Source organism: Loxodonta africana, chromosome X (genome assembly GCF_030014295.1).
Source record: "Loxodonta africana isolate mLoxAfr1 chromosome X, mLoxAfr1.hap2, whole genome shotgun sequence".
Classification (NCBI taxonomy): Eukaryota; Metazoa; Chordata; class Mammalia; order Proboscidea; family Elephantidae; genus Loxodonta; species Loxodonta africana.
Window position 1 is genome coordinate 119,338,176 of NC_087369.1, and position 24,038 is coordinate 119,362,213.

Below are 24,038 nucleotides of genomic sequence, written 5' to 3' on the forward strand. Positions count from 1 at the left end.
TACTAATATCTTTATATCCCTGAAATCTCAAGTGGATTAAAGTTTTGCTAAAGTGGAGTCTCAGGTGTTCATTTGTGTGGCACAGCCCAGATTTCAGCCCTCACTCTCCTAGCCCAGGGTGCTATAGATAGATGTCTTTTTCAACTGAGCATAAACTACCAATTTTATGTGAAACTTAACCACTTACTTTTGGTAAAAGAACAAAAGAAATCTTTTTTTTTTTTTTACAACACTGCAATATGTGGCATTCATATTACAGATTGTAAAAGATTTTGTCCAATACTTTAATTGATAGGTTTGTTTTTCATGCTGGATGTGTGTAAGTAAACTACCATGTTTTCCTCCATCCAGCTGCATAGAACACTGCAGGGCTTTGGATGCTGTACCTGAAATGGAAACTTTACTTTTTTAAAAAGGTGAGTTGGAAGCTGTTCTAAGGTTTTCAGTTTTATTTTCTCTCTTTACAAAGTATAACAGTGTATGATTACCTTGGCAATATATTCAGGAAAGGTGAAGAAGGATGGGAAGTGGTAAGCTATCATCTTTTTTAGCTTTTTCTTCCTCTCACCTTTCTGTTTATGACACTGCATCTCTGCTTCTGTCACTGTGTCTCTTTCACAAACAGAAAATTGCCTTCATATATGTACATCTCTTTAGTGGCAGGCAAAATCTTTTATAACTGTTAATATATTTTCTAGTAGTATGCACATTATCCAAGTCAACAGAACATAGACTAAGAATGAGAACATAGACTAAAATGTCTCTTTTTATTAGGCATATCTACTTGTCTATGAGGCATCGGTGGTTCAGTGGTAGAATTCTCGTCTTTCATATGGAAGGCCAAGGTTCAATTCCCAGCCACTACCTGTCTGTCAGTGGTGTTTTGTGTGTTGCTATGATGCCGAACAGGTTTCAGTGGGGCTTCCAGATTAAGATGTAATAGGAAGAAAGGCCTGGTGATCTACTTCGAAAATCAGCCATTGAAAATCCAATGGATCACAACAGTCTGATCTGCAAGCAACCATGGGATGGTGCAGGGCTTGGCAGTGTTTTGTTCCATTGAAGTGGTGTTGCCATAAGTCAGAGGTCAATTTGACAGCAGCTAACAACAACCACACCTTGTCTATAGCATCATATTATTTAGACCAGTAAATTCCATTATGACCCTGGGCTTGTAACCAGTATTGTTTTGTGCAGTTAATATATACATGCACTTAATCCATTCTGTAAGATGATGTGGAAGACTGTTGGTTGACCAATTAGACACGCTTTTTAAGATAATATATAAGTACTTTGCACTATATTTGGAAAGAAGGGAGGCATCCAATTGCCTGTCCCTTTCTCTTCAGTCTGCAAAGGTCAGATAACAGTAATAATTGGTAACCTCCAGTAGTGTACTGCAAAGCCTGAAGCAATAGTGCTATCCCTGAGTACCCCCTCGTTTGGTAGTGCTCAAGAGAGGGCAGAAAACAAGTGTGAGGCCATGAATTCATACCATGATAGGCCGTTTTACTGTATGTTCCCTCTATTTTGCCAAGGGAAAGGGACAAGTATGAATAATCAATGAAGAAAGATAACTGCTCAATAGGGCTCAGAAAAACAAAACAAAACAAGCAAACAAACAAAAAAGCCAGGAGTTCTTTAGCCTTGACCTTCCCCAGACTTAGGTACTTTTAGAGTAAATCCTCTGTTCTGTCTATAGTTTGCATGAGAATTTCTGCAATAGTTCATAACTTAAACTATCACATGTTCCTCCATCATATGTGCCCTACCTAAAGGACAACCCATTTGGCTATCCTTTTCTCTTTTCTTAATATTTAACAAGTGCCAAATATACCTAAAAATATATATATACCTAAAGCAAATTACTAAGTTTAGACAATTGTCTGTCTAAAATAATTAGCTAAATAATCAACTAAAATAATTATAAAGGGATGTTCCTTATGGTTCCTTTTTTTTTTTTTTTTTGAGAGGGAGAGGTGGAGGAAAAGAAGAAATGACCTCCCTTACACAAACCTCTTGTCTTTTCTTATGGGGGAAAAATACTTTTAAAGTTCCATTAACAGGTTGCCCGAATAGACAACAATTTATGGGTAACATCCCCTTTGCAAAAGAAAAAGAAAATGCCTTCAAATAACAAAGAACGACGAAAATGCTGAGACCTTGTTAGCAACAAGAATCCTCACATTAGGGGTACTTCAAGAAATGTCTGAGTCCGAAGCCACTTCTCATACATCAGAACCACCTTCTTAGCATTACAAAACATGCTGCTGTCACTTTTGAAGGCTTTGAAAAGTTTTCTCAGGGCAGGCACTGCTAAGCTCTCCTCCTTTACAATAAATAACGCTCCTTATTGGGTTCCTTTTTTTGTTTTCTTTCTTTCCTTGTATTTTTTTTATGGTCTCCTTTTCACCCAGGTGAATACCTGCTTAAAAATTGTGAAGCTAATAATGAAGGAAACTAAAAATAATAACAGATACATAAGTGCATGCTTGCATGAACAAATTACATGAATCCCAAAGACCTGGCGCTGCAAGACATGTCACAGTTTTGGATTGTGGAAGAGGGTAATTGTCTCAACTTTCTAAGGGCTGAAAGTTTGAAAGAGAATACCAAATCAACAACCACCTCATCCTGTTACTCCAGGATTTTCCCTTATAATGTGGTTCTCTGCCCTTTCTATAGCAACTGATTTGAGCTTCTTGTTTTCCTTTGTAGCTCAATATTTCTCTTTCCTCAGTGAATTGTTGGTGGTGTTGTTTATTAAGGACGTGGTGTTATTTAACTATTTTGATCCTTCCTATTTTATAAGAATCATTGACAGGAAAGTCTGTGGAATCTCAGTGGGTGTGGAGGTTCATACCAAATACCTGAAGCCAATTTCTTACAAGCAAAGTAGCTTACATTAAGTTATCTTTCCCATGCCATTAATCTCTGTTTATCACATTGGATGCATCATTCACTCTGTGTGTGTGTGTGTGCATGCTCGCACATGCCTGTGTGTGTATAAAAAGAGAGAATGGTACACAGATTGAAGAGAAAGAGAGCAGTACACAAATTCAAGATAAACATGCAAATAATATGTGAGGGAAAAATATCTCCATTCATTGATACACTAAATTAAGAGGATAGGCAGGTTCCATAAGGAACATCCCTTTATAATTATTTTAGTTAATTATTTAGCTAATTATTTTAGACAGGCAATTGTCTAAACTTAGTAATTTGCTTTAGCTTTATGTATATTTCATGTTTCCAAAGTGAATCCATATTTTATAGAGCATATAAATGGATTGGAACAAGTACTTCTAATGCTGAGTATGGATACTTCTATTATTAAAGTTCACAATAATCAAGATTTGCATAGGGAAACAGAATTTGACTGTGGTTGACTTCATAATTTCTATCTGTTCTCTTTACCCACTTTTCTAGAATTAGATGTTCTCATTTTTAACCAAATTTCTGATCTGAACTAAAATATCAATATATTTAATACTCTTCAGAGAGTACCAAGTGGAAAGGGCTTCCATAGCCTTCCACCTCAAGGTCTCAAGACCTGAGACAATATAAAAAATAAGCAGCTAATTTTTAAAACCATGTTCTTATTGTTGTTAGGTGCTTTTGAGTCAATTCTGACTCAACAACCCTATGTACAACAGAATCAAACACTGCCTGGTCCTGCGCCAACCTCATGATCCTTGTTATGTTTGAGCCCACTGTGTCAATCCATCTCTTTGAGGGTCTTCCTTTTTTTTTTTTTGCAGACCCTTTATTTTACCAAGCATGATGTCCTTTTTCAGGGAGTGGTCCCTCCTGATAACATGGCCAAAATATGTGAGACCAAGTCTTGCCATCCTCAATTCTAAGGAGCATTCTGGTGTACTTCTTCCAAGACAGATTTGTTCATTCTTCTGGCAGTCCATGGTATATTCAATATTCTTCCTCAACATGTAAATCAAAGGCCTCAATTCTTCTTCAGTCTTCCTTATTCACTGCCCAGCTTTCATATGCATATAAGGTGATTGAAAACACCATGGCTTGGGTCAGGCCTACCTTAGTCCTTAAAGTGATATCTTTGTTTTTTAACACTTTAAAGAGGTCTTTTGCAGCAGATTTGCCCAATGCCATGCATCCTTTAATTTCTTGACTGCTGCTTCCATGGATGTTGACTGTGGATCCCAGTACAATGAAATCCTTGAGAACTTCAGTCTTTTCTGTGTTAATCATGATGTTGCTTATTGGTCCATTTGTGAGGACTTTTGTTTTCTTTATGTTGAGGTGCAATCCATATTGAAGTCTGTAGTCTTTGATCTTCATCAATAAATAATTCAAGCCCTCTTCACACTCAGTAAGCCAGATAGTGCCATCTGCATATTGCAGGTTGTTAATGACTCTTCCTCCAAACCTGATGCCCCATTCTTCTTTACATAGTCCAGCTTCTCAGATTATTTTCTCAGCATACAGATTGAATAAGTATGGTGAAAAGATACAACTCTGACACACACCTTCCTGGCTTTAAATCATGCATTATTCCCTTGTTTTGTTCAAATAACTGCTTCGTGGTCTAAGTACAGGTTCCTCATGAGCACAGTTAAGTGTTCTGGATTTCCCATTCTTCAGAATGTTATCCATAATTTGTTATGATCCACATATTAGAATGCCTTTGCATAGTCAACAAAACACAGGTAAACATCTTTCTAGTATTCTCTGCTTTCAGCCAGGATCCATCTGACATCAGCAATGATAGCCCTTGTTCCACTTCCTCTTCTGAATCTGCCTTGAATTTCTGGCAGTTACCTGTCGATGCACTGCTGCAATCACTTTTGAATGATCTTCAGCAAAATTTTACTTCTGTGTGATATTAATGATACTGTTCGATAATTTCCACATTTGGTTGGATCACCTTTCTTTTGAATAGGCATAAATATCGATCTCTTCCAGTTGGTTGGCCAGGTAGCTCTCTTCCAAAGTTCTTGGCATAGATGAGTGAGAGCTTCCAGCACTGCATCCATTTATTGAAACACCTCAACTGGTATTCCATCAATTCCTGGAGCTTTATTTTTCACTAATGTCTTCAGAGTAGCTTGGACCTCTTCCTTCAATACCATTGCTTCCTAATCATATGCTACCTCCTGAAATGATTAAAGTTGACAAATTCTTTTTGGTATAGTGACTTTGTGTATTCCTTCTATCTTCTTTTGATACTTCCTGTGTTATTCAGTACTTTGCCCAAAGAATCCTCTGACACACTTTCTTCAAGCATATGTCTTTGAACAAATAATATTATAACTCAAGAACAGAGACCTTTTTTAGTTTCCACAAATGGTAACAAGTCCATAAACATTATTCCATTCTGGAGTAACCAATCTTATAAATTTCCTGTTGCTGCATAACAAACTACCACAAATGTAGTAGCTTAAGATAGCACAGATTTATTACTCACGGTTTCCATGGGTCTGTATTCCAGCAACAGGTTAGCTTGGTCCTGTGCGCAGAGTCTCAGTAGGTTGAAATTAAAGTGCCAGCTGGGGGCTGTGATCTCATCTGAGGCTTGATTCTCTTCCAAGATCACTGGTTGTTGGCAGAGTTTGGTTCCTTGCAGCAGTGGAACTCAGCAGGGATTGCCTGATTGGGTCACACCCATTTAAAATAATCTCCCTTTAGATTAATTCCAAATCAACTGATTAGTAACTTAATCACACGAGTGATATTCACAGGTTATGGCCATGTTCAAGGAGTGAGGATCATACAGGACATGTGCAGCAATGGATGAAAATTTGGGGGACCATTTTCAAGTTTAGCCTACCATAACAGTCATTTAAATATTCCTAGGACTGGCCTAATTTCAGCACTAAAAGTCCCATCCATGTCTTGGGAAACCCCTCAGTCTCAGGCAAATTGATACAGTTGGTCCACTTATAATGGAAAGTTAGGTCTCTCATCTAGCACGCTTTATGTCCTATACCTAATGAAAGTGCAGTTACAGGGAGTCTTGCCAAGGAGTTCGTTCTTGTTCTCCTCTTATAATACAATGTTTGTAAAGAGGAGCTGTCAAGGGATTTGCCTGTAGTCAGATGCTTCAGAGCGAGAGCCATAGAAACACTTGACCAATAACTCAATTTCCCTTGAGTATATCACACCCACTGTATGCACCAAACGATGTTCACAAATGGAACAGTATGCAGAGGGAAGGAATATCACACTTTCAGGGTTTCTTTTGAATGTGCTATTTATCAGTTTTTAAATATAGTAGAACCTCATTTGTGTCATGTAAAATTCTTCCAAAGTGTAGGCGACAGGGAGTAAAGTCAGCAGTGCTTCCAGACCAAGCCAACATTTAAATTTCAAACATCACTAATTAACATAAATGTTCTTTTTTCTTGTCCAAATTGTGTTTTACAGACTGCTCGGTAAGTTGAACAAGCATGGTAGCTTAATAATAGTAGAAGGGTTATAGAATAATGAACGTGCCACTGAGTATGACTTTGAATTGCAGTATTTTTTAGCATTTTTACTTCTTGGCCCTCCTCCTTGAACATTTTAAGGCCTATAAACCCAAATGGAAAATATGACTTTTTCATAAAAAGGAAGTTCGAATTATATATTTTGTTATGCACATTGCTTTCTTCCAATTATTGGAATTATTCTCCTAAACCAAAAACTGAAACCAGGGCAATTGTCTGTTTTCTACTGATTTATTTCTATTTGGATTATTTTACAGCATTTAAAAATGGAAGGCAAATTCCAAAGGAAACAATCAAGAATTTTTCCTCGCACAGTAGAATGTTAAGTTTTCAGCTTCTATAGGATATTGGTTCCCTGCAGTTCTTGGCACTTGAAATGTGATACTTCGTATTGCTTTTGTCTATTTGGAAGGATGGATCAATGGCCATTGTTCTTTAACTTCTCTCTTTTCTCTGCCTTGAAACAAATTCAGCAGCATGAAAAGACAGTCTTTAGGCACAGACTTATTATAAATCACTTCTCATTCTACTTTACCTAGGTTTTGCCTTCAGTTCAAGAAATGTCTCCAGAATACTAACAGACTTAAACAATCCCTCTCAAAATGGCGTTCAGCTTTGTATTTAAATTTCAGATTATTTTCTTTTTCATACAAATATTCACTCCCTACAACCCCTCCCATTTCTTTCTCTATAGTCTACTTCAATGTGTAGGTGACAATCTTTTGTTGTTTATTCCTAAGCATCTCTAGTATAAGGGATTTATATGTTGATTATTGTTTTTATTCTGTGTAAGAAAAATCTCTTGAGCTTTCTATTTTGACCAGTAAACAAAGCTCAGCAACACAATACTTCACTGTCCTGATCCCTTGGCATCATAAGTAAGGAGGCCATTTCAGCATCCCAAATCTGGGAAGTCTTTCTCTCCTTCTTTTTTTTTATTCTTTTTTTAGAAGTTTAAGGTGATTTATTTGAAGAAGCACTTAGGAGGAAATAGGGCAAAGATTTAATACACATCACGTGATTCTGCACTATATGCCTCACTATATCTTATTAAAACATATTTTGACATAACTGGTGGTGTTGGAATCATTCCCAGAGGCATAGAAGTGCCTACTATGGGGGCAAAACTGAACTGCCAATGATAAATCTAGACACTCATTTCAGATTTTTAATTCCACCGTATACAAATGTCTTACAGACCCAAAAGAAAAAAGCTTCATTCGAAATGTTTCAGTATATCAAAGAGCACTATTTCATGGCTACTGCCAATGTTTTCTGTAAAACCCAGGGGGCCTCAAAGGAAACACAGACTGCTTAGAAATAGAATATTCATCAAGTTATAATAGTTGATAATTATATTACTACATTCCCAAGTTGTTTCCCAAAGACAACGCAAAGCAACACTTACATGTTGGCATCGTGTCACCACCATCTTGCCAAGCATGTTTACTAGGAAGGAAATCAGCTTTTAAAAGGGAAACAAATAAGAATAGACAAAAAGCATCCACTACTTGATAAATTCATGAAGAAGCCAAAAACTCCTCAACCTTTTTTTTTTTGGCATTTGAGGTTGAACTTGAAAAACTTCATATCTGAGCAATACGGGCAACCGAGCTTCTGTGACTTTTGTATGTGTGTCCATTGCTTGTCAATCTATAGTTCAGCCTTGACAAATTTTGAAGATCTGGTCCACTAAGTCTTCACTCTCTTATAAGCCCTGTCCAAATAAATTATTTTATGTATTCATTTGATGATAATATTAGCTGAACATTCCAGCATTTTAAAAAAAGATACTGCTTCCTGGTGGCTGATTAAACTTCGTTTAAAATGAGCTGACATCATGAATAGGGATATTTCTTCTTTACTGTGTGATATAGATAATGTATGCACACTGGTTTAGGACATTTTCATTATGCAATGAGAAATTCCAACATCTGGTTTACAAGAGAAAATGTCAAATTCGTAAAACTGGAAGCCTGACCAGATTTATTAATCCAAAGCACTTGTTGTTGTTCTTTGGTGCCTTCGAGTTGGTTTTGACTCATAGCAACTCTATGTACAACAGAAACAGACACTGTCCAGTCCTGCTCCATCCTGACAATCATTATTAGGCTAGAGCCCATTGTTGCAGCCACCGTGTCCATTAACCTCCTTGAGGGTCTTCCTCTTTTTTGCTGAGCCTCTTCCTTACTAAACACAATGTCCTTCTCCAGGGACTGGTCCCTCCTGTTAACATGTCCAACGTATGTGAGGCTTAGTCTTGCCATCCTTGCTTCTAATGAGCATTCTGGCTGTACTTCTTCCAAGACAGATTTGTTCAGCCTTTTGGCAGTCCATGGTATATTCAATATTCTTCTTCAACACCATACTTTAAGGCATCAATTCATCTTCAGTCTTCCTTATTCTTTGCCCAGGTTTCGCATGCATATGAAGTGATTGAAAAAACCATGGTTTGGGTCAGGTGCAACTTAGTCCTTAAAGTGATATCTTTGTTTTTTTTAACACTTTAAGGAGGTCTTTCACAGCAGATTTGACCAGTGCAATGCATCCTTTGATTTCATGACTGCTGTTTTCATGGGTGTTGACTGTGGATTCAAGTAAAATAAAATCCTTGACAACTTCAATCTTTTCTCCATTTACCATGATGTTGCTTATTTGTTCCAGTTTTGAGGACTTTTGATTTCTTTATGTTGAGGTGCAATCCATACTGAAGACTTTAGCCTTCGATCTTCATCATTAAGTGCGTCAAGTCCTCTTCACTTTCAGTAAGCAAGGTTGTGTCATCTGCGTATTGCAGGTCGTTAATGTCTCTTCCTCCAATTCTGATGTCATGTTCTTCATATAGTCCAGCTTCTCAGATTATTTGCTTAGCATACAGTTTGAATAAGCATGGTGAAAGGACACAACCCTGGTGCACACCTTTCCTGACTTTAAACCACACTGTATCCCCTTGTTCTGTTCGAATGACTGACTGCTTCTTAGTCTAAGTACATACAGGCTCCTCATGAGCACAATTAAGTGTTCTGGAATTCCCATTCTTTGCAATGCTATCCATAATTTGTTATGATCCACATAGTAGAATGCCTTTGCATAGTCAATAAAACACAGGTAAACATTTTTCTGGTATTCTCTGCTTTCAGTCATGATCCATCTGACATCACCAATGATACTCCTTGTTCCACATCCTCTTCTGAATCTGACTTCAATTTCTGGCAGTTAGTTCCTTGTCAATCATCGTACTGCTGCAACCGCTTTTGAATTATCTTCAGTAAAATTTTACTTGTGTATGATATTAATGGTATTGTTTGATAAGTTCTGCATTCTGTTGGATCACCTTTCTTTGGAATGAGTACAAATATGGATCTCTTCCAGTGGGTTGGGCAGGCAGCTGTCTTCCAAATTTCTTGGCATAGACAGGTGAACACTTCCAGCCCTGCATTCATTTATTGAAACATATCAAATGGTATTCTGTCAACTCCTGGTGCCTTGTTTTTCGCCAATGCCTTCAGTGCAGCTTGGACCTCTTCCTTCAGTACCATCAGTTCCTGATCATATACTACCTCCTGAAATGGTTGAATGTCAACCAATTCTTTTTGGTACAGTGACTCTGTGTATTCCCTCCATCTTCTTTTGATGCTTCCTACATTATTTAATATTTTCCCCCATAGAATCCTTCAATACTACAACTTGAGGCTTGATTTTTCTCTTCAGCTCTTTCAGCTTGGGAAATGCCAAGCACGTTCTTCACTTTTGGTTTCCTATCTCCAGGTCTTTGCACATTTCACTGTAATACTTTACATTGTCTCCTTCAGTGGCCCTTTGAAATCCTCTATTCAGCTCTTTTACTTCATCATTTCTTCCTTTCACTTTAGCTATTCTACATTCAAGAGTGCCTTTCAGAGTCTCTTGTGACATCCATTTTGGTCTTTTCTTTCTTTCCTGTCATTTTAATGACCTGTTGCTTTCTTCATGTATGATGTCCTTGATATCATTCCACAACTCATCTGGTCTTTGGTCATTAGTGTTCAATGAGTCAAATCTATTCTTGAAATGGCCTCTAAATTCAGGTGGGGTATACTCAAGGTCATACATTCGCTCTCGTGGACTTGTTCTAATTTTCTTCAGCTTCACCTTGAACTTGCATATGAGAAATTGACGGTCCTTTCCACAGTCAGCCCCTGGCCTTGTTCTGACTGGCAATATTGAATATTTTTCCGTTGTCTCTTTCCACAAATGTATGTCGATTTGATTCCCGTGTATCCTATCTGGCGAGGTCCATGCATATAATCACCGTTTATGTTGTTGAAAAAAGGTATTTGCAATGAAGAAGTCATTGGTCTTCCAAAATTCTATTATGTGATTTCCAGGTTTGTTTCTATCACCAAGGCCATATTTTCTAACTGCCAATCCTTTCTTGTTTCCAGCTTTCACATTCCAATCACCAATAATTTTTAATACATCTTGAATGCATGGCTGATCAATTTCAAACTGCAGAATTTGGTAAAAATCTTCAATTTCTTCATCTTTGGCCTTAGTGCTTGGTGTGTAAATTTAAAAATAATAGTCATATTAACTGGTCTTCCTTGTAAAAAAAAAATTGGTCTTCATTGTAGATGTATGGATATTATCCTATCACTGACAGCACTGTGTTTCAGGATAGATCTTGAAAAGTTCTTTTTGACAATGAACACGATGCCATTCCTCTTCAATTTGTCATTCCCTGTAATAGTAGACCATAAAAAAAAAAAGATGATCTAATTCAAAATGGCCAATACCAGTCCATTTCAGATCACCAATGCCTAGGATATCAACATTTATGCATTCGTTCCCATTTCTTTTTTTTATTATTAATTTTTATTGTGCTTTAACTGAAAGTTTACAAATCAAGTCAGCCTCTCACACAAAAATTTATATACACCCCGCTACATACTCTCAGTTGCTGTCTCCACAATGAGACAGCCTGCTCCCTCCCTCTACTCTTTCTTTTCGTGTGCATTTCATCAGCTTCTAACCCACTCTACCCTCTCATCTTTCCTTCAGGCAGGAGATGCCAACATAGTCTCAAGTGTCCACCTGATCTAAGATGTTTACTCCTCACCAGCATCCCTCTGCAACCCATTGTCCAGTCCAATCCCTGTCTGAAGACTTGGCTTTGGGAATGGTTCCTGTCCTGGGCCAAAAGAAGGTCTGGGGGCCATGACCACCCCAACTGGGTCCTTCTAGTCTCAGTCAGACCATTAAGTCTGGTCTTTTTACAAGAATTTGGTGTCTGCATCCCACTGCTCTCCTGCTCCCTCAGGGGTTCTCTGTTGTGTTCCCTGTCAGGGCAGTCATCGGTTGTAGCCAGGCACAATCTAGTTCTTCTGGTCTCAGGCGGATGTAGTCTCTGGTTTATGTGGCCCTTTCTATCTCTTGGGCTTGCAATTACCTTGTGTCCTTGGTGTTCTTCATTCTCCTTTGATCCAGGTACGTTGAGACCAATTGATGCATCTTAGATGGCTGCTTGCTAGCATTTAAGAGCCCAGACACCACTCTTCAAAGTGGGATGCAGAATGTTTTCTTAATAGATTTTATTACGCCAATTGACTTAGATGTCCCCTGAAACCATGGTCCCCAAACCCCCACCCCTGCTACGCTGGCCTTTGAAGCATTCAGTTTATTCAGGAAACTTCTTTCCTTTTGGTTTAGTCCAGTTGTGTTGATCTCGCCTATATTGTTTGTTGTCTTTACCTTCACCTAAAGTAGTTCTTATCTATGATCTAATTAGTGAATACCCTTCTCCCTCCCTACCCCCCCCATAACCATCAAAGAATATTTTCTTCTCTGTTTAAGCTATTTCTCAGGTTCTTATAACAATATTTGTCCTTTTGCAGCTGACAAATTTCACTCAGCATAATGCCTTCCAGGTTCCTCCATATTATGAAATATTTCACAGATTCCTCACTGTTCTTTATCGATGTGTAGTATTCCATTGAAGGAACATACCCTATTTATACATTCATCCATTGATGGGCACTTTGGTTGCTTTCATCTTTTTGCTATTGTAAACAATACTGCAATGAACATGGGTATGCATATATTTCTTAATGTAAAGGCTCTTATTTCTCTAGGATATATTCCTAGGAGTGGGATTGCTATATCGTATGGTAGTTCTAGTTCTAGTTTTTTAAGGAAGCACCTAATCAATTTCCAAAGTGGTTGTACAATTTTACATTCCGGCCAGCAGTGTATAAGTGTATGTGTTTATTATTTTTGTGTTTTCTGGATTAATGCCAGTCTTATTGGAGTGAGATGAAATCTCTTTGTAGTTTTGGTTTGCCTTTCTCTAATGGCTAAGGATCATGAGCATTTCCTCACATATCTGTTAGCTGCCTGAATGTCTTCTTTAGTAAAGCATCTGTTCATATCTTTTGCCCATTTTTTAATTGGGTTATTTTTCTTTTTGTAGTTGAGTTTTTGCAGTATCATGAAGATTTTAGAGATCAGGCGCTGACCAGAAATGTCATAGCTAAAAACTTTTTCCCAGTCTGTAGGTAATCTTTTCACTCTTTTGGTGAAGTCTTTGGATGAGCATAGGTGTTTGATTTTTAGGAGCTCCCAGTTATCTAGTTTTTCTTCTGCATTGTTAGTAATGCTTGTATACTCTTTATGCCATGTATTAGGACTCCTAATGTTTTCCTATTTTTTCTTCCATGATCTTTATTGTTTAAGATTTTATATTTAGATCTTTGATCCATTTTGAGCTCCTTTTTGTGCATGGAGTAAGGTTTGGCTCGTTTCATTTTTTTTGCAGATGGATATCCAGTTATGCCAGCACTACTTGTTAAAAAGATTGTCTTTTTCCCATTTAACTGTTTTGGGGTCTTTGTCAAATATCAACTGCTCATATGTGGATGGATTTATGTCTGCGTTCTCAATTCTGTTCCATTGGTCTATGTATCTGCTGTTGTACTACTACCAGGCTGTTTTGACTACTGTGGTAGTACAATAGGTACTAAAATCAGGTAGAGTGAGGCCTCCCACTTTGTTCTTCTTTTTCAGTAATGCTTTACTTATCTGGGGCCTTTTTCCCTTCCGTATGAAAATGGTGATCTGTTTCTCCATCTCATTAAAAATGTCGTTGGAATTTGAATCGGAGACGCATTAAATCTATAGATCGCTTTTGGTAGAATAGAGATTTTTATACTGTTAAGTCTTCCTACCGATGAGCAAGGTATGTTTTTCCACTTATGTAGGTCTCTTTTGGTTTCTTTCTGTTGTGTTTGGTAGTTTTCTTTGTATAAGTCTTTTACATCTCTGTTAAGATTTATTCCCAAGAACTTTATCTTCTTGGGGGTTACTTAAATGGTATTGATTTGGTGATTTCCTCTTCGATGTTCTTTTTGTTGGTGTAGAGGAATCCAACTGATTTTTATATGTTTATCTGGTATCCGGATACTCTGCTGAACTCTTCTATTAGCTTCAATATTTTTCTTGAGAATTCCTTAGGGTTTTCTGTGTATAAGATCATGTCATCTGAAAATAGAGATAGTTTTATGTCTTCCTTGCCAATCTGGATGCCCTTTATTTCTTTATCTAGTGTAATTGCTCTGGCTAGGACCTCCAGCACAATGCTGAATACAAGAGGTGAAAAAGGGCATCCTTATCTGGTTCCCCATCTCAAGGGGAATGGTTTCAGGCTCTCTCCATTTAGGATGATGTTGGCTATTGGCTTTGTGTAAATGCCTTTTATTATCTTCAGGAATTTTCCTTCTGTCCCTATTTTGCAGACAATTTTTATCATGAATGTGTGTTGAACTTTGTCACATGCCTTTTCTGCATCAATTGATAAAATCATGTGATTCTTGTCTTTTGTTTTATTTATATGATGGATTACATTAATTGTTTTTCTAATGTTGAACCATCCCTGCATACCTAGTATGAATCCCACTTGGTCATGGTGAATTATTATTATTTTATATGTTGTTGAATTCTATTGGCTAGAATTTTGTTGAGGATTTTTGCTTCTGTGTTCATGAGGGATACAGGTCTGTAATTTTCTTTTTTTTGTGGTGACTTTACCTGGTTTTGGTATCAAGGATATGCTGGTTTCACAAAATGAGTTTGGGAGTGTTCCATCCTTTTTTATGCTCTGAAATACCTTTAGCAGTAGTGGTGTTAACTCTTCTCTGAAAGTTGGGAAGAACTCTGCGGTGAAGCCATCCGGGCCAGGGCTTTTTTATTGGGAGTTTTTTGATTTCCTTTTCAATCTCTCCTTTTGTTATGGGTCTATTTATTTTAGGTAGGTAGTGTGTTTCTAGGAATTCATCCATTTCTTCTAGAATATCAAATTTGTTAGAGTACAATTTTTTATGGTAATCTGATATGATTCTTTTAATTCCAGTTGGTTCTGTTGTAATATCACCCATCTCTTTTTTTATTTGGGTTATTTGCTTCCTCTCCTGTTTTTCTTTTGTCAGTTTGGCCAATGGTTTATCAATTTTGTTGAGTTTTCCAAAAAACCAGCTTTTGGTCTTGTTAATTCTTTCAAATGTTTTTTTTTTTGTTTTCTATTTTATTTAGTTCTGCTCTAATTTTTATTATTTGTTTTCTTTTGGTGTCTGAGGGTTTCTTTTGTCATTCTATTTCTATTTTCTCAAGTTGTAGAGATTATTCTTTGTTTTTGGCCCTTTTTTCTTTTTGTATGTGTGCATTTATTGATATAAATGGACCTCTGAACACTGCTTTTGCTGTGTCCCAAAGGTTCTGGTAGGAAGTGTTTTCATTCTCCTGGATTCTATGAATTTCTTTATTCCATCTTTAATGTCTTCTGTAATCCAATCTTTTTTTAGCAGGGTATTGTTCAGTTTCCAAGTGTTTGATTTCTTTCCCCTGCTTTTTCTGTTATTGATTTCCACTTTTATGGCCTTATAGTCAGAGAAGATGCTCTGTAATATTTCAATGTTTTGGATTCTGCTAAGGCTTGGTTTATGGCCTAATATGTGGTCTATTCTAGAGAATGTTCTATGTGCACTAGAAAAGAAAGGATACTTGGCTGCTGTTGGGTGAAGTGTTCTGTATATGTCTGTGAGGTCAAGTTGGTTGATTGTGGCATTTAGATCTTCTGTGTCTTTATTGAGCTTCTTTCTAGGTGTCCTGTCCTTCACCGAAAGTGGTGTTTTGAAGCCTCCTACTATTATTGTGGAGCTATCTCACTTTTTAATGCTGATAGAGTTTGTTTTATGTATCTTGCATCCCTGTCATTGGGTACACAAATATTTAATTTGGTTATATCTTCTTGGTATATTGTTCCTTAAATCATTATATAGTGTCCTTCCTTATCCTTTATGACGGATTTAACTTTAAAGTCTATTTTGTCAGAAATTAATATTGCCACTCCTGCTCTTTTTTGATTGTTGTTTGCTTGATATATTTTTTACTATCCTTTGAGTTTTAATTTGTTTGTGTCTCTAAGTCTAAGGTGTGTCTCTCCTAGGCAGCATATAGACAGATTGTGTTTTTTTTTTAATTTTTATTAAGCTTGAAGTGAACATTTACCATTCCAATCAGTCTGTCACAGGTAGGTTTACATACATCTTACTCCCTTCTCCCACTTGCTCTCCCCCTATTGAGTCAGCCCTTACAGTCTCTCGTTTCGTGCCAATTTTGCAGATTGTGTTTTTTAATCCATTCTGCTACTCTCTGTCTCTTTATTGGTGCATTTAGTCCATTTACTTTCAGTGCAATTGTGGATTGGTATGAAATTAGTGCTATCATTTAGATGTCTTTTTTTGTGTGTTGTTGACAGTTTCTTTTTCCCACTTAATTTTATGTGCTGAGTAGATTATCTTCATATATTGTCCTTTCCTCATATTTGTCATTTTTGGTTTTGTTTCTGCTAAGTCTCTATTTTTTTCTTGTCCTTTATTTTGATGTGTAGGATAGTTTGTCTCCTTTGTGGTTACCTTATCATTTACCCCTATTTTTTAAAATTTGAACCTAAGTTTTATTTCTTTTTATCTCATCTTCCTCTCCATGTGGAAGATCTATGACTACATTTCTTAGTCCCTCATTGTTGTTTTAATGTTGTCTTCTTTTACGTAATAGTATTGCTGTTACCCTGTTCTGAGCATTTTTTTATCTTTTTTTTTTTTTTTTTTTATTTCCTTGTCTGGGTTGACTTCTAATTGCTCTGCCCAGTGTTCTGGTCTTGTGTTGATACCCGATATTATTGATTTCCTAACCAAAGAACTCTGTTTAGTATTTCTCATAGTTTTGATTTGGTTTTTATGAATTCCTTAAACTTCTGTTTATCTGGAAATGTCTTAATTTCACCTTCATATTTAAGAGACAGTTTTGCTGGATATATGATTCTTGGCTGGCAATTTTTTTTCTTCAAAATTTTATATAAGTCATCCCATTGCCTTCTTGCCTGCATGGTTTCTGCTGAGTAGTCTGACCTTATTCTTATCAGGTCTCCTTTGTAGGTGACTTTTCGCTTATCGCTAGCTGCTCTTTAAATTCTCTCTTTATCTTTGGTTTTAGCAAGTTTGATTATGATATGTCTTGGTGACTTTCTTTAACATCTACCTTATGTAGAGTTCAATGAGCATATTGGATAGATATCTTCTCAACTTTCACGATATCAGGGAAGTTTTCTGCCAACAAACCATCAGCAATTCTCTCTGTATTTTCTGTTATGACTCCCTGTTCTGGTATTCCAATCACTCGTAGGTTATCCCTTTTTATTTTTGACAACTTCAAATTTTCCTAGATGCATACTTGGTACACACCATTTTCTGATTATTATTGGTTGTTTGCAGGTGTTTCTTCTCATTTTGAGTTGTGCCACATCAGCAGGTGAAGGTACTATAACATAGACTCCATCCACATCATTAAGGTTGACTACTTTGAGACCACTATCTGCTCTTTGGAAAACTTATGTGGCAGTTCTACTCTGTCCTACAGGGTCACGATGAGTCGGACTTGACTGGACAGCAATTTTTTTCTTTTCTACTTTGAGGAGGCAGCTCTTTCTCAGTCATGTTTTGAGTGCTTCTCAGTCATGTTTTGAGTGCCTTCAAACCTGTGGGGCTCATCTTCAGGTAGTATATCAGACAGCATTCCACTGCTATTCATAAGGTTTTCACTGCCCAATTTTGTTTATAAGTAGACATCCTGTTCCTTCTTCCTAATCTGTCTTAATCTGGGATCTCCACTGAAACCACTCCACCAAGGGTGACCCTGCTTGTATTTGAAAACTTTCAGTATTACAGCAACAAGTAAGCCACAACAGTACAACAAACTGACAGACGTGTGGTGGCAAAGCACTTAGGATTTGCAAATAACATATAATATTCTTAAAGATTAGTTCTAACAATATTCAAGAGTCTACATCTACAGGACTTACCCAGAAGTGATATATTTCTAATACTTATCAAAACCTCAGATTTACTGTCTCACCTGCTGGACTTATCATAAAACATAGCATGTATTTTGTAGAATCAGGGTATTTCTGTTTGTGTGTGTGTGTGTGGTCAAAAGCAATCACACTCTATCCCATGGGTATGTATATGGAAAAAACTATTGTCCATTCCACAGTGATTATCTATCTAGCTTTGTTTAGATGATGATATCAGCTCTTTGCTGTACGGTATCTTAGTCTTGGCCCCCCCACCAATACAATTATTTGGCTTTGGGCAAGGGAAATGAGGCTTCTAAGGGGTTAATTATTCAGCATACGTGCATGCCTGAAAATTATACATGTTTATCTATTAACTTTCTTCTGTTCTCATTCTCTACTAAGAAAGCATTTTTTCCAATAACAATCAAATTTAGCCCTTTATCTAAATTCTGGATTCTCTGCTCTAGTCCAGGTACCATTGTTTGCCTTACTATAATAATGTGTGAACTCTGTTCTTTTGCCTGCCCCCAACTCTATTCTGTGAACAGTACTGAGCTTTAAATCTTTTTTTTTTTTTTCCAAATGGGCTATGGCATTTCCCCTCATCTCCAAACAACTGGATGTCATTCCATCAGGAACTCCAATCAATGTTCTCTAGCCATATCACTTTCCAGTTTAATGTTTTCTAAGGGTATTCTATCAAATATAAAATAAAATCCAAAGTTCTTCCCTTGGTTTACAAAATCCTGTATGATCTGTTCTCTGCTCATGTCCAAGAGCTCATCTCATATCACTCTCACCCTTCTTCACCATGGTCCAGCCACACTGGCCTAATTTCTATTATTTGAATAAATGAAGCATGCATCACTACTTATTTGTTTCTTTATGCCTAGAATGTACCAACCTTCTCATTCTTCCCACTTTGAGTGTTACTATCTTCCTTCTTGTTCTTTAGGTCTCGGCTTAAATATCACTTCCTGAAAGGTGCCTTTTCTAACCACGAAATCTAAAATAACCAAAACACTTACATCACTCTTTTTAAATCATCTGCATACCACTTGTCAGTTGCCACTGAGTCAATTATGACTCATGGTTACCTCATGTGGTTCAAAGTAGAACTGTGCTCCATAGGATTTTCAGTGCTGATTTTTCCAGAAGTAGATCACCAGGTCTTTCTTCTGAGGCACCTCTGGGTGGACATGAATCACCAACCTTTTGGTTAACATATTATTCTCTGCTATTTTTCTTGTTATGGGTTTGTTGGTATGTTTGTTTATTGTCTATCTTCCCTGATGAATCAGTGGTTAAGAGCTCTGCTACTAATGAAAAGTTTGGAAGTTCAAATCTACCAACCACTCCTTGGAAACCCTATGGAGCAGTTCAGAGAACTGACTCAATGGCAATAGGTTTGGTTTTGTTTTTGGGTTTTCCTCAACACTAGGTACTCTGAGAGAACAAGAGCCTTGTCAAGCTAACTCAATGCTGAATTTCCAGTACTAGGGACATAATAAAAAAACCATTGTCCTCAAGGCAATTGTGACTCATAGCAACCCTAAAGGACAGAGTAGAACTGTCCCATAGGGTTTCCAAGGAGGGCCTGGTGGATTCAAACGGCCTACCTTTTGGTTAGTAGCTGTATCTCTTAACCACTAAGCCACCTGTGTTTCTAGGAACATAATAGGTGTTCAATAAATATATTTTTGAAGAAATGGATGAACCAACTGGACACTGGCCATACTGACTTACTTAGAATCAAAACTAGAACTTTATTTACTGAAAAAATGAACAAGTATTAAAAAATAATTCTTATAAAATTAAATATTTATGCTTGACTTTCCTGCATGTCAAAAAACAACTGATGCATATGCAGGATTTGAACATCAAAGAATAATTCTGTTATTCTTCATCTTTAAGTCATTATAGGAATGGATCCTTTGGAGCTACTCAAGTTGATAGAAAATTACAATGGAAATATGATGAACTACTAATAATTTATGGGCAAAAAATATAGTGAAGATGCCAATATACAATTTCATGGACCTTGATCCATATTTGCCAAAATTTCTTAAATATATACATGCTATTATTTACAAAATATTTATCACACAAACATGATTTAGGGTTTTTTTTTTTTCTGGTAGGTATAAGTAAATTAAGCATTTCTATTAACTTTTGGTTATAAGACTAAATAATTTTTTTTCAGGGGACCCTGTTATTTCCTTGAGATTCTCCATCTAGTTACACATGCTATACTAATAAACCTTCCATACGCTAATTTATTCAACAAGTAATTATTGATCATTGTGAACAAAGGCAAACTAAACAATGGGACAGAAGAGTAAGAGCAGAGATCGATCCATACATTTACTGAAATATGATTTATGACAACCAATAGAAACATGGGAAGAAGACTTGAACAGACAATTCACAAAAGATGGTATCCTAAATGATTAATAAATGTATGAAAATTTGCTCCATCTTATTAATTATCCAAATATGCAAACTAAAACCACAACGAGATACAGCAACAAAACTCACCAGAATGACTAAAGACTGAAAACACCAAGTGTTGGCAAGGATATGGAACGACTGTATCTCTCATACAATGTTGGCAGGAGTGTAACAACTTTGGCAAATTGTTTGGCAGTATCTACTAAAGCTGAATATATGTCTACTCAATGACCCAGCTATTCCACTTCATCACTTTTGTATATAAGGAACAGAAATGCCTACATTTTATTCATAAAAATATGTGAATTAGAATGCTTATGCCAGCACTATTTGTAAAAGCTCCAAATTGGAAAGTTCCCAAATGTTCATTAAGAGTATAGTGGATAAATACTAGTATATTCACAAAATAGGAGCCCAGGTGGTGCAAGCAGTTTGCAATTAGCTGCTAACCAAAAGGTTGGTGGTTTGAACCCACCCAGCATTTTTGTGGAAAAAAAAAAAAGGCCTGGTGATCTGCTTCCACAAAGATTATATCCAAGAAAACCCTATGGAGCAGTTTTACTTTTAACACTTGAAGTTGCATGAGTCAGGGCTCACACAACGGCAGCTAACAACAACAATATTCACCAAATGAAATACTTTATAGCTATCATAGTGAAAAACTACAACCACACCAAGCAACATTAATGAATCTTAGAAACATAATGCTGAGTGAAAAAATCCAGACACAAAAGAGTACTTACTGTATTTCCCAGTTATATAAAGTATGAAAACAGACTAAACTAATCTATGTTTTTACCTTTAGGGCAGGCGTAATGACTAGAAGGGAACACAAATGGGGTTTCTAGATTGCTAATTTTTGTTTTTAATATTGTTATGTTTCTTGATCTGGTTACCTAAGTGTATTCAGTCTGTGATCATTTATTGAGCAGTATACTTGAATATGTTCACTTTTCTGTATGTATATTTAAAATTAAATCAAATTTTGAAAACATGTTCCTGAGTGCCTACTATGTTCTGGAAACTTTTTAAGGGCGAGGAGCTTACAGAAATGAACAAGCTAATATGGTCCTTGCCCTCAGAGAGCTTACCTTCTAGTTAGGAAAAATAGAAATGCAAGCAATAAACAAGTAGTTACATAAATAAAGTAATAAAATATCAGAATTAAGATGAACGAGACAAATATTTTGTCTATCTTCACTGAGCCAACTGCTCAATAAAAAAGTTAGGCAGTTAAACTGTTAACTTCAACAAAATATGATAAAAGTTTTAATCTCAAAAGTACAGAGCACTATGCTAATCTAAGTGCTAAAGAAAGAAAAAGACATTTAAATGGAGTTAGTAGATAGATGGAGAAGGCAAACCCAATTTCATTGCCTTAAGCTCCAAGTCTAAGTATGAAGAACAGAATTTCTAAAGCTTAGAGGCCAAAGGAGAAATGCAACAGAATCGGGCCACAGTACTAAGCAGAAACAAGATCACAAACCCCTTGTGAAACAGATTAAGGATTTTTGTATTTTATCCTAAGTGTAATCGGAAGTCAAATTTTAAGCAGAGGGGTCATCTGATCTGATTTACAGTCTTAAAAGATCACTCTGTATGCAGGTAAAAAGAATTGGTAGTTAGATATCAGTTAGACTACTGTAGTATACCAAGCTAGACATGATGATAACTTGGGATGAAGTGATAGTAATTCAGCTGGAAAGAAGAATTAATGCATTCAAATTATTGTGTTGAGAAAGAATATTGAATACCCCGTGGAATGCCAGAACGAACAAATCAGTCTTAGAAGATATGCAACTAGAATATTCTTTGTAAGCATGGATGGTGAGACTTCATCTCACTTGCTTTGGACACGTCATCAGGAAAGACCAATGGTTAGAAAAGAATATCGTGGTTGATAAAGTAAAAAGGGCCAGCGAAAATGAGGGAACCCCTCAATGGTATGGACTGACACAACAGTCACAACAATGGACTCAAACATACCAATGATCATGAAAATGACAAACAGTGTTTTGTTCTGTTATACATGAGGTCGCCATGAGTCAGAGCTGACTCAATGGCAACTAACAAAAACAAAATATGGGATATATTTTGAAGTAAAAGTCAACTGAATTAGCTTCCATCTTAGAGACTGGTGAAGGAATGCAAGATAATTCTTAAATTTAAGACTTAAGCAGCTCAATGCTACCTATTATGTATCCATGGCTCACTCCCTGGCTTTATTTTTATCTCTTTGAATGTCACCTAATCGGATAGGCCTTTCTTGGCCTCCCTACCAAAGCTATCAATTTCCATCAATCTCTTTCTTCTTACCCTACTTTATTTTTCTTCATAGCACTTATAACCTATTTTTTTTTACTTTGACCCCCCCCCACTAGAATGAACACTACATAAAATCATGAGTATTGTCTGTTTTGTTCACTGTCATACCCCATTGCCTAAAATTATAACTGGTATAAGAGATTTTCAATAAATTTTTCTGGAATGGACAAATTTTCTAAATATGGAGAATATTGATGGAGGTAAAAGTTGGGAAAAATCAAAAGTTTTAAACATTTTATATTTGAGGCATTTATTACACATCCAAACGGACATGATGGATATACAAGTCTGGGGATAAAGAAAAGGTCAATGATAGCAATATAAATTCAATAGCCATTAGCATACACATAATATTTAAAGTGTTTAACTGCATGATGGTATGATACTAGATTGGGGACTTGCAATTTTTGGTTTTACCTTCTTAGAATGCTGTCCTAAGACTGCCGTGTATAGAAGCTGGTCTAGCCTATTGCAGGATGGACACCACATGGAGGAGAGCTGAGCTCCTCTAACTAACTGCTAACACCAAATGTAAAACATGTAAGTGATACCATCTTAGATCTTATAGCCATTATAGCTGCCACCAAATTTTAACTGCACAAGTGAGGCCAGATGAGAACAGCAGAAGAATCATCAAGTCAACTCACAGAACCACCGTACCACCAGGGCTCAGGTTCATTAGTAATAGTAATTTAGTGTGGTTTTAAGTCACTAAGGTTTGGGTCAGTTTGTTACACGGCAATAGCCAACTGAAGCAGTTACTGAGGGTGAGACTGAAGAAAAATAAGGCAGTTGAATGAAGAAATTAGAGAAAAAAATGGAGAGACATATTTTGGCATATATATATATAGTTGGAAGGAAGAATGGATCAGATGGTGATGTAATAGGTGGGTGGTAAGGGAAAGGGAGGTGTTAAGATAGAACCCTACAGAATTCCGATATTTCATGATTTAGTAGAGAAGGAGGAACTAGTAAAGGAGATTTAGAAGAAGTGACCAAAAGAAAAAGAGGAAAATCAGAAGAATAAAATTTCACAAAAGGAATATAATATTTTACATAAAGAATGATAAATTATAGGAAATACTTCTGAGAAATGAAATAAGATGAACATTTAAAAATATTCATTGTGGGTCTAAGGCAGACATGGCTCTCTCACATGCTTGTACATTTTTGGGAAAATTGTCTATTCTGTAATTTCTTTGGACTTGGGCAGACATGGCTGTAGCTGCATGCTTGTCCATTTTCCCACTCTTGCTTATCCTGTAATATTTCCTCGGACTTGGGCTGACATGGCTGTGGCAGCATGCTTGTCCATTTTCCCACTCTTGCTATTCAGAAAAATTTCCTTGGACTTGGGCAGACATGGCTTTAGCACTATGCTTGTTCATGTCCTCCTTTCGCCTCATTGAATATATGCC